Source organism: Oncorhynchus clarkii, chromosome 16 (assembly GCF_045791955.1).
Source record: "Oncorhynchus clarkii lewisi isolate Uvic-CL-2024 chromosome 16, UVic_Ocla_1.0, whole genome shotgun sequence".
In the NCBI taxonomy this organism is placed as follows: domain Eukaryota; kingdom Metazoa; phylum Chordata; class Actinopteri; order Salmoniformes; family Salmonidae; genus Oncorhynchus; species Oncorhynchus clarkii.
Window position 1 is genome coordinate 59709638 of NC_092162.1, and position 11774 is coordinate 59721411.

The window sequence follows — 11774 nt, forward strand, 5'->3', positions numbered from 1 at the left end:
TCGCGTTCAATGATACCGAATTCCTAGCTGCAGACTAGTAATTAATATCAAAGACTTGTTCTTATTCTGTCGGTATCGATAGTCTAAGAGTTTAACCACGTGGTATGGTTAAAAGATTCAGCAATGGTCTACAACCTTTGTCCTCCTAATGGAGAAAAACATGGTCTGCAACCTTTAGCCATCTCGTAATTGAGGTAAGCTCGGTCTGCTGATCGAAAACCCGAGTGGGGGTTTTATTCGGAAGGGCCGAAAAAGCGGCGGTCCTCTGATTTAGTTCAAATCAAAAGGGAATTGTATTTTTCTTCATTAAACAGTCCAAAATCATATTACACAATTATACAAACAGTATCATACTCACTCATTCATCTTATACAACAATTAGATGTAAACCTCATATCTGAGGCTATTATATAAACAGCATTATGGTCATGTGGCCACACCGTCTCCCATGAGCTTCCCCAAGTTGTGACAAACGGACCAGTTCGTAGCTGGATTCTTCACCGATCTTTTATACTTTCTCCGGAACATGAAATTTGTTCGTACCTCAAGTTCTGTGAGGTGGAAGGATTTCCTTTGTCCTCTGTGAAAATTGACTCTCTCTCTGTGTGTCCATGAGGAGATCCTCAGCAATTTACGACGTCTCTCTGACCACAGCAACCTAGTTGAAGGAGGAAAGGGGGAGGCAGGGAGAGGGGGATGGGGCTTGCTATACCCAAAGAGGCCTACGTCATGACAGAGTCTACACCTAGTGTACAAAACATTAAGAACACCTTCCTAATATTGTGTTCCACACTAACAAACACAGGTTAATGGACTTACTGTAAATATGGGTTAATTGCTACAAGGGTTTTTGCCTCAAATACACAGAGAAGAAAATATGTGTAATATGAAAACCCCTGTGACAACAAATAATACAATACTGAACATAACTGACTGTAACTATTAATGTTCTGCTGTCACGTCAACAGGTTTGAACCTTTATATTTTAATACAAGTCAACAGTCTGGACATAATGAGGGATAGAACAATAAAAAACAATTGATTATAAACGGGGTGGTTCGAGCCCTGAATGCTGATTGGCTGACAGCTGTGGTATATCAGACCGCATACCACGGGTATGACAAAACATTTATTTTTACTGCTCTAATTACGTTGGTAACCAGTTTATAATAGCAATAAGGCACCTCAGGGGTTTATGGTATATGGCCAATATACCACCGCTAAGGGCTGTATCCAGGCAGTCCGCATTGTGTCGTGCAAAAAGAACAGTGCTTAGCCGTGGTATATTGGCATATACCACACCCCTTCGTGTCTTATTGCTTAAATGTAATCTTTGAATAAAATCTGTATGACTCAGTTTAGCTTGTATCCCTTTCACCTAATGAGCCTGCATCCTTAAAAACAAATCCCCTCAAGACTTACACATTCCTTCTCCTCCTTTTCTGAAACACTATTAAAGAGATTCTCTGGAAGAAAACAGTTTCTTTCAAACTAGGGATTTCGTGTCTTATTGAGGTAAAACAGTAATTCTTCGCAAAGATGATCCATGTATGAACTACACATTGACACATCCAGCCCAAAGCGGGAGGTTTAAAAAGTACTTTCTTAGTCACCAAAGCACCGGAGCATGTCTTTAACCAGTCACCATACAGATGGCCATGGTCTGCAGCTTACGATAATTAAGCAGAGCTACTGTCTACTGTACTGTATAGCATTACAGAGACCTTGATGACTTCATTCCCATTTACTGGGACAGTACTTTTTCTCCCTGACGGTGCAGGCAGGGCCTGGTTGTAAATGAGGAAGGGTATTAGCAATTCCCAGCCTTTGGAGAAGCATGTGTCAGGCCTAGAGTCTGTTATTTATGAGTCCTCTCAGCCCTCAGCCCTTCCTCTGCTGCTGCTGCAGAGATGCTGCTTGGGATTCATTATTGAAGAGGCCCTTCCACTCCTTATTAGATCTTTGATTTTTGGAGTGCATTAAGGAATTACATTCAGACTGAGAGCGTCAGCCATGCCTGATGGTCTTTCTCCCTCCCTCTCTCTCTCCCGTCTCTCTCTCTTTCAGAAACAGACAGACAGACATACAGGCACGGAAAACATGATCCTCCTCTCTGTCTTTCTCCCTCTCTCCCTCCCACTCACAAACAAACACACACACACGCATGCACATACACAGACACACACACACAGTTCTGTCCTTTATTGATCCTCACGATCTGCCAGGGAGTGTCTGGCTCGCATATCTCTATGGGGGTATTCTATCCTATCCTCATATTCCCTCAATGAACAAACATCCCTGGCAGAGAATTATTCAAATCAGGAGCTAATACTGTGTTTTCTATGTTGGCACACTATATAAGCATGCATTAATACCAGGTCACTCTCAAAAATGAGGATCTAAACCTCAAGAGATCTCCTGGTACAATTAGATCATGTTAAAAACTCAGCTTGCAGAAAGATGAGATAAAATAGATAGAGAAAGGTAATCATATAACTGATATAGGATCATTGATATGCATGATTTATGTCTCTCGTCATACAGGTTTCCAGCAGTGTAGGATTTACCAAGCTGAAAACAGACACAAAAACAGAATACAGGAAGCTCTGTTCATCTCCAATTGCACCAGGGAGTGTTGGTTTGTACCAAGCTTTCTCTAATCAGACGATCCACATGTGGATGTTATTTCATTGACCTTATTGTCCTGGAAAGTCCATGGTGATTGACCCACTGAAATCCAATGGTGCCTTTTGTGCTATGATTGGCCTAACTTACTAGGTGTGGACGTCCTTGATACATCTGGTAAACACACACAGAATGTCATAGAAAAATAAATCATCAACATTTTTGAGGACTTTGAACAGTATTAAATATCCTGTTTGGGCGAAGGCTTCAGTATGAATGAGATCCAGACCTCTAATGCCAACGTCAAGCTGAATTTTGATATTGGTAGCAGCATTGCCACATTTTAACCAAGGCCAGATTAGAAATGTAAGTGAATGCTCAAATATCACTAAAACATTTTCAAATCTAACTAGGGATTTTGTACATGCCTGACTGTGACTGTGACTGTTCACTGTAATGCTTCTGCTGGATTACAATTCTCCTAAATGGAAAAAGGTTGAAGAAGTTTGAGAAATAGTGAGCCTACAGCGCAATGAAACAAATGATGGTTGACACACACAATGTAACAATACTGTCCTGTGTATTTCAGAGAATCCACTACATCAGAATTGCTGATTAAAATAAATACTTGGTATAAAACAATTGTATGAGTCAAATGATAAGTGTTTTTGGTAGCTTGTTCTGTACACAATAACCCTGTTTGATACCCCTAGTTGTACCTAGTTAGGCTATACAAAAAACTCTTGCAATTCTCTCTCTGCTTAGGAGAATGCCAAGAGTGTGCAAAGCTGTCATCAAGGCAAAGGGTGGCGACTTTGAAGAATCTCAAATATAAAATATATTTTGATTTGTTTAACACTTTTTGGGTTACTACATGATTGCATGTAATTTCATAGTTTTGATGTCTTCACTATTATTCACTATTATTTGATTTCTTTACACTTCACTGTTATTCACATTCATTCTACAATGTAGAAAATAGTCAAACTAAAGAAACCCATAGAATGAGTAGGTGAGTCCAAACATTTGACAGGTACTGTATAAACGTAACATGCAAACATATCAATGATTTTACTGAGTTACAGTTCATATAAGGAAATCAGTCAATTTATATAAATTAATTAGGCCCTAATCTATGGATTTTACATGACTGAGAACGGGCACAGCTATGAGTGGCCTGGAAAGGCTTAGGCCCACCCACTTGGAAACAAGGCCCACCCACTGGGGAGCCAGGCCCAGCCAATCAGAATTTAGTTTTTTATTACAGACAGAAATACTCCTCAGTTCCATCAGCTGTCCAGGTGGTTGGTCTCAGACGATCCCGCAGGTGAAGAAGCCAGATGTGGAGGTTCTGGGCTGGTGTGTTTATACGTGGTCTACTGTTGTGAGGCCGGTTGGACATACTAACAAATTCTCTAAAACAACGTTGGAGGCGGCTTATAGATAGTAGATCAATTAACATTCAATTCTCTGGCACCAGCTCTGGTGGACATTCCTGCAGTCAGCAGGCCAATTGCAAGCTTCCTCAAAACTTGTGGTATTTTATTGTGTGACAAAACTGCACAATTTAGATTGGCCTTTTATTGTCCAAGCACAAGATGCACCTGTGTAATGATCATGCTGTTTAATCAGCTTCTTGATATGCCACACATGTCAGGTGGATGGATTATCTTGGCAAAGGAGAAATGCTCACTAACAGGGATGTAAACCAATTTGTCCACTAAATTTGAGAGAAATAATATTTCTGTGCATATGTCAACATTTATGGGATCTTTCATTTCACCTCATGAAACATAGGATGAACACTTTACATGTTGCGTTTATCTTTTTGTTCAGTAAAGAAATACATATGTGCCAAAATCAAATTCTGATGGTGGAATCTGAAGTAGAGTTTTTCTTGGCGCACTTCACTATACATTTGGGTCAACTCATTATTCTTTCAGTCCAGCCAGAGACCTATCTTTGTGTAGCTAGAACTGGCCTAGGCAGCTGGGTCATCTTTCATTATCATAAAGACGTCTATTAACAAGGGGCCAATTGTCTCCTCAATCCCAATAAACTAGCCTACTGTTCATTGAACGCATCTGTCGGGATTGCAGCATATGTCGTGGAGTTCAGGCCAAAAGCAGTGTCTTTACATAGCAACAACCATTTCAGGTTTCTTTGAATACTGTGTGTATGCAAAACATTTTTATCGTAGAAACAATTAAACAAAGGTGTAATTGTATTGTCTAAAAATGCCTCGACCACATTTATGCTAGACTATAAAAATTTAATAATAAATACCATGATAGTCAGACAAAGAAAGGTGTTCTGTCATTTATTTAATATATTATGTGGTAAACATAGGCATAGGCTACATGAATGGTCCAATATACAACTCAAGGGAGTTTTCTATCACTAATTGAAATGGTTCAGCATTTGAGAATAGGAAGAAGACACAGCAATACATTACATGAGAGGTGTTTGAAGTTGAACAAATCACTGCACATTCACCAGAAAAATAACAAGTGACCGCTTGAATCAATAATACAAAAGTCGTATCTTACCTGATAACATGCAGGGTCGTCAAGATTTCCTCTAAAGTATCCCCATGAATCTTTAAAAACCGAGTTTTGCATCCACATTAGATTCCACAGTGTGCTGATACGGATTCTCCTCCCTGTATCACGCTGAAAGAATAAAACAGGACTGAGTACAAGGCGCCTGTGCGTGGAGAGTGGGACGGCTCGATGGTGCGTGATGCATGCGGCTCAAAACGAATGACAGACTACCCTTCCGGACCGCTATGCTTACCAAGGTGAAGGTTTCAGTGAGTACCCTACAGTGCACTCTGGGTAAAAGACTCTGCCCAACTATCTAACCACTCCTGACTCCGCTGGTGATCTGTTCCCCCGAGCCTGTGTGATGGCTATCCCATGGGACCCCTGCATAAATTCGGGGACATCTCACGCTTCCCGCTGTGCGTCGCTTGACCAATCAGGCTTTTCGATTGATGGGACCCTAATAGTCTCGCATGTTGAATAGGATGGCTTTTAAAATGTACTTCGTCATAAATGACAATAACTGTCACCTTTGAATAGCTTCATATAGCTCATGGGAAGTAATGATTCATACTGTATGGAAATTGGGACCAGTGCCCATCAGTTCACAAGGCTTACTTGATGGCTTGCATTCTGTTCATGTAAAAAAGCTTTGGCGAAGTTAAAAATAGTAAAAGGGTTGTGGAGGTTTGTTGTGTGCGGTCCAGAATTATGGCTGTGCTATCATACTATTTGCCCTCATATACTGCCATCTAGTGAATGTCTTAGCTATTTGAAAAATGTCTACGCAAATTGCACTGTAACTTTTTATTCTGCTTGAACAATAACATTTCATTGCACATTCTTAGTTTGCTATGGATCAAGTTAGAGAGTTACTATATGATATGGACTTAAATGATGTTGGTGAATGATGTTTACCTCTGTGGAATGTGATGTCATATCAAATAAATTTGTATTGGTAGTGTACATATATTTTGCAGATGTTATCTATCGCAGGTCCAGCTAAATGCTTATGTTTCTTGCTCCAACAGTGAAACATACCTAGCAAGTAACGTTAGCAATACACACAAATCCCCAAAATAAAATTAAGAAATTAAGAAATATCAGAACAAGCAACATCAGAGTCCAAAATAAATAAATACATAAATATATATTCAAGGGTTTTAATTTTTCAACCATTTTCTACATTGTAGTATAATAGTGAATACATCAAAACTATGAAATAACACAAAAGGAATCATGTAGTAACCAAAAAAGTGTTTAAAAAATCAAAATATATTTCATATCTGTCACGACTTCCGCCGAAGTCGCCCCCCCTCCTTATTCGGGCGGCGTTCAGAGGTCGACGTCACCGGCCATCTAGCCATCGCCGCTCCATTTTTCTTTGTTCCATTTGTTTTGTCTTGTTCCCCGCACACCTGGTGTACATTCCCTAATCAACTACATATATATATATATATACTGTATATATATATATTCCTCTGTTCCCCCCATGTCTTTGTGTGGCATTGTTTTGTTACGTGTTTTGTATTGACGCACCTAGCTGGTTTTGCCCCGGGTACTATGTTTCAACCCGGAGTATGTTTAATTGTTAAACATTTCTTGCTTATTGATGACTTTGTCGCGCTTTGCACTTTTGGCTTTGGCTGGAGTTTTTTTTGACACTGTTGCGTCCGTCTGTTTGCTTCTGCCGAATAAAGTGTGCGCCTGATCACAACTCTCTGCTCTCCTGCACCTGACTTCAACACCAGTAGCGCATACGCTGACAATATCTGAGATTCTTCAAAGTAGCCACCCTTTGCCTTGATGCCAGCATTGCACACTCTTGGCATTCTCTCAATCAGCTTCACCTGGAATGCTTTTCCAACAGTCTTGAAGGAGTTCCCACTTATGCTGAGAACTTGTTGGTTGGTTTTCCTTTTCCTGGTTTTCCTTCACTCGTCTAACTCATCCCAAACCATCTCAATTGGGTTGAGGTCGGGTGATTGTGGAGGCCAGGTCATCTGATACAGCACTTCATTACTCTCCTTGTTCGTCAAATAGCCCTAACACAGCCTGGAGGTGTGTTGGTCATTGTCTTGTTGAAAAACAAATGATAGTCCCACTAAGCATAAACCAGATGGGATGGCGTATCATTGCAGAATGCTGTGGTAGTCATGCTGGTTAAGTGTGCCTTGAATTCTAAATAAATCACAGACAGTGTCACCAGCAAAGCACCATCAAAAATCTCACATTTGGACTCGTCAGACAAAAGGACAGATTTCCACCAGTCTAATGTCCGTTGCTCCTGTTTCTTGGCCCAAGCAAGTCTTTTCTTCGTATTGGTGTCCTTTAGTAGTGGTTTCTTTGCAGCAATTCAACCACAAAGGCCTGATTCAAGCAGTCACCTCTGTACAGTTGATGTTTAGATGTGTCTCTACTTGAACTCTGTAAAGCATTAATTTGGGCTGCAATTTCTGAGGCTGGTAACTCTAATGAACTTGTCCTCTGCAGCAGAGGTAACTCTTTTTTATTTATTATTTCACCTTTATTTAACCAGGTAGGCTTGTTGAGAGCAAGTACTCATTTACAACTGTGACCTGGCCAAGATAAAGCGAAGCAGTGAGACACAAACAGCACAGAGTTACACATGGAATAAACAAACGTATAATCAATAATACAATAGAAAAAGACTATATACAGTGTGTGCAAATGAGGTAGGATAAGGTAAGGCAATAAATAGGCCATCGTGGCAAAATAATTACAGTATAGCAATTAAACACTGGGGTGATAGATGTGCAGAAGATGAGTGTGCAAGTAGAGATACTGGGGTGCAAAGGAGCAAAATAAATAACAGTATGGGGATGAGGGAGTTGGATGGGCTATTTACAGATGGGCTATGTACAGGTGCAGTGATCTGTGAGCTGCTCTGACAGCTGGCGCTTAAAGCTAGTGAGGGAGATATTAGTCTCCAGCGTCAGTGATTTTTGCAGTTCATTCCAGTCATTGGCAGCAGAGAACTGGGAGGAAAGGTGGCCGAAAGAGGAATTGGCTTTGGGGGTGACCAGTGAAATATACCTGCTGGAGCGCGTGCTACCGGTCGGTGCTGCTATGGTGACCAGTGAGCTGAGATAAGGCGGGGCTTTACCTAGCAAAGACTTATAGATGGCCTGGAGCCAGTGGGTTCGTAACGAATATGAAGCGAGGGCCAGCCAACGAGAGCATACAGGTCGCAGTGGTGGGTAGTATATGGGGCTTTGGTGACAAAATGGATGGCACTATGATCGACTGCATCCAATTTGCTGAGTAGAGTGTTGGAGGCTATTTTGAAAATGACATCGCCGAAGTCAAGGATTGGTAGGATAGTCAGTTTTACGAGGGTATGTTAGGCAGCATGAGTGAAGGATGCTTTGTTGCGAAATAGGATGCCGATTCTAGATTGCATTTTGGATTGGAGATGCTTAATGTGAGTCTGGAAGGAGAGCTTACAGTCTAACCAGAGAACCTAGGTATTTGTAGTTGTCCACATATTCTAAGTCAGAACCGTCCAGAGTAATGATGCTGGACGGGCGGGCGGGCAGGTGTGGGCAGCGATTGGTTGAAGAGCATGCATTTATTTTTACTTGCATTTAAGAGCAGTTGCAGCCCACGGTAGGAGAGTTGTATGGCATTGAAGCTCGTCTTGAGGTTAGTTAACAAAGTGTCCAAAGAAGGGCCAGAAGTATACATAATGGTGTCGTCTGTGTAGAGGTGGATCAGAGAATCACCAGCAGCAAGAGTGACATCATTGATGTATACAGAGAAAAGAGTCGGCCCGAGGATTGAATCTTGTTGCACCCCCATAGAGACTGCCAGAGGTCCGGACAACAGCCTCCGACTTGACACACTGAACTCTGTCTGAGAAGTAGTAGGGCCACAGTGTCTCCTTACCCCTCCTGTCTCAGCCTCCAGTATTTATGCTGCAGTAGTTTATGTGTCGGGGGCTAGGGTCAGTTTGTTATATCTGGAGTACTTCTCCTGTCCTATTCGGTGTCCTGTGTGAATTTAAGTGTGCTCTCTCTAATTCTCTCTTTCTCTCTTTCTTTCTCTCTCTCGGAGGACATGAGCCCTAGGACCATGCCTCAGGACTACCTGACATGATGACTCCTTGCTGTCCCCAGTCCACCTGGCCGTGCTGCTGCTCCAGTTTCAACTGTTCTGCCTTATTATTATTGGACCATGCTGGTCATTTATGAACATTTGAACATCTTGGCCATGTTCTGTTATAATCTCCACCCGGCACAGCCAGAAGAGGACTGGCCACCCCACATAGCCTGGTTCCTCTCTAGGTTTCTTCCTAGGTTTTGGCCTTTCTATGGAGTTTTTCCTAGCCACAGTGCTTCTACACCTGAATTGCTTGCTGTTTGGGGTTTTAGGCTGGGTTTCTGTACAGCACTTTGAGATATCAGCTGATGTACGAAGGGCTATATAAATAACTTTGATTTGATTTGATTTTTGAAGTAGTTGGAGAACTGGGCGAGGCAGTCATTTGAGAAACCAAGGCTGTTGAGTCTGCCGATAAGAATGTGGTGATTGACAGAGTTGAAAGCCTTGGCCAGGTTGATGAATACAGCTGCAAAGTATTGTCTCTTATCGATGGCGGGTCTTCCTTTCCTGTGGCGGTCCTCATGAGAGCCAGTTTCATCATAGTGCTTGAGGGTTTTTGCGACTGCCCTTGAAGAAACTTTCAAAGTTCTTGAAATTATCCAGATTGATTGACCTTCATGTCTTAAAACTATTGATGAACTGTCGTTTCTCTTTTCTTATTTGAGCTGTTCTTGACATAAAATGGACTTGGTATTTTATTAAATAGGGCTATCTTCTGTATATCACCCCTACCTTGTCACAACACAACTGATTGGTTCAAGCGCATTTAGAAGGAAAGAAATTCCACAAATTAACTTTTAACAAGGTACACCTGTTAATTGAAATGCATTCCAGATGACAATCGCATGAAGCTGGTTGAGAGAATGCCAAGAGTGTGCAAAGATGTCATCAAGGCTAAGGGTGGCTACTTTGAATAATCTCAAATGTATTTTGATTTGTTTAACACTTTTTTGGTTACTACATTATTCCATATTGTTATTTCGTAATTGTAATATCTTCACTATTATTCTACAATCTAGAAATTGAATGAGTAGGCGTGTCCAAACTTTTGACTGATACTGTATATACACACCAGACTATGACATTACTCGTTCTGATAATTTATTTAGGAATTTGTGTGTGTGTGTGTGTGTGTGTTTGTGTGTGTGTGTGTGTATAATGGTGTGTAGACAGTATGCATAGTATATGACTAGGAAAGGTGTGTAGAGCAGTAGTTATATATGATGACCCATTACTAGAATACAGTATATCTCTTCATGGTAACTCTGTGTACACAAATTTCCATCAATAAAATTCTATTGTGTTCGTTGTCCATAGCTTATGCCTGCCCACCGCCACCAAGGAGCACTCTGTTCACAAAACACTCACCTACATGTCGCCATTCAGCTGCCATCTGCCCTGTACAGTTGAAACCGGGATTCATCCGTAAAGAGTACACTTCTCCAGTGTGCCAGTGGCCATCGAAGGTGAGCATTTGCCCACTGAAGCCGGTTACGACACCGAACTGCAGTCAGGTCAAGACCTTGGTGAGAACGACGAACACGCAGATGAGCTTCTCTGAGTTTCTGAGAGTTTGTGAAGAAATTCTTTGATTGTGCAAATCCACAGATTCGTCAGCTCTCCGGGTGGCTGGTCTCAGACGATTCTGCAAGTGAAGAAGCCAGATGTGGAGGTTCTGGTTTGGCGTGGTTACACGTGGTCTGAGGTTGTAAGGCCAGTTGGACGTACTGCCAAATTCTCTAAAACGACATTGGTGGCGGCTTATGATAGAGAAATGAACATTGCATCTTTGTCAAAAGCTCTGAAGGACATTCCTACAGTCAGCATGCCCATTGCACACTCCCTCAAAACTTGAGACATCTGTGGCATTGTGTTGTGTGACAAAACTGCACATTTTAGAGTGGCCTTTTATTGTGTCCAGCACAAGATGCACCTGTTTGATGATCATGCTGTTTAATCAACTTCTTGGTATGCCACACCTGTCAGATGGATTATGGATGAATTATCTTGGCAAAGGAGAAATGCTCACTTACAGGGATCTAAACAAATTTGTGTGCAAAATTTGAGGTAAATATGCTTTTTGTGCTTATGGAAAATTTCTGGGATCGTTTATTTCAGATCATGAAACAAGGGACGAACACTTTACATGTTGCGTAGATATTATTGTTCAGTATATGAAGTGGGTAAAACAGTATGTAAACATTATTCAAGTAACCAGTGTACAATGATTATGTACAAAGGGCAGCAGTCTCTAAGAATCAGGGTAGAGTACCGGGTGGTAGTTGTCTAGTAAAATCAAATCAAATCACACATGGTTAGCAGATGTTAATGCGAGTGTAGCGAAATGCTTGTGCTTCTAGTTCCGACAATGCAGTAATAACCAACAAGTAATCTAACTAACAATTCCAAAACTACTGTCTTGTACACAGTGTGAGGGGATAAAGAATATGTACATAAGGATATATGAATGAGTGATGGTAC

The 11774-nt window shown here is 41.3% G+C and overlaps 1 protein-coding gene across 2 annotated transcripts in view; it reads right to left on the reverse strand.

Moving 5' to 3' along the window:
- LOC139368851 (poly(rC)-binding protein 4-like) overlaps positions 1 to 5397 on the reverse strand; it is a 56872-nt gene extending 51475 nt beyond the window's left edge. The window contains exon 1 of one of the 2 annotated variants that reach the window (XM_071108266.1): positions 5175 to 5339. The gene's annotated coding sequence lies outside the window, so the exon portion shown is untranslated. Of the gene's footprint in view, positions 1 to 5174 lie in introns of both variants that reach the window. The other variant, XM_071108265.1, reaches the window with a different exon arrangement.
- Positions 5398 to 11774: the final 6377 nt, after the last annotated feature.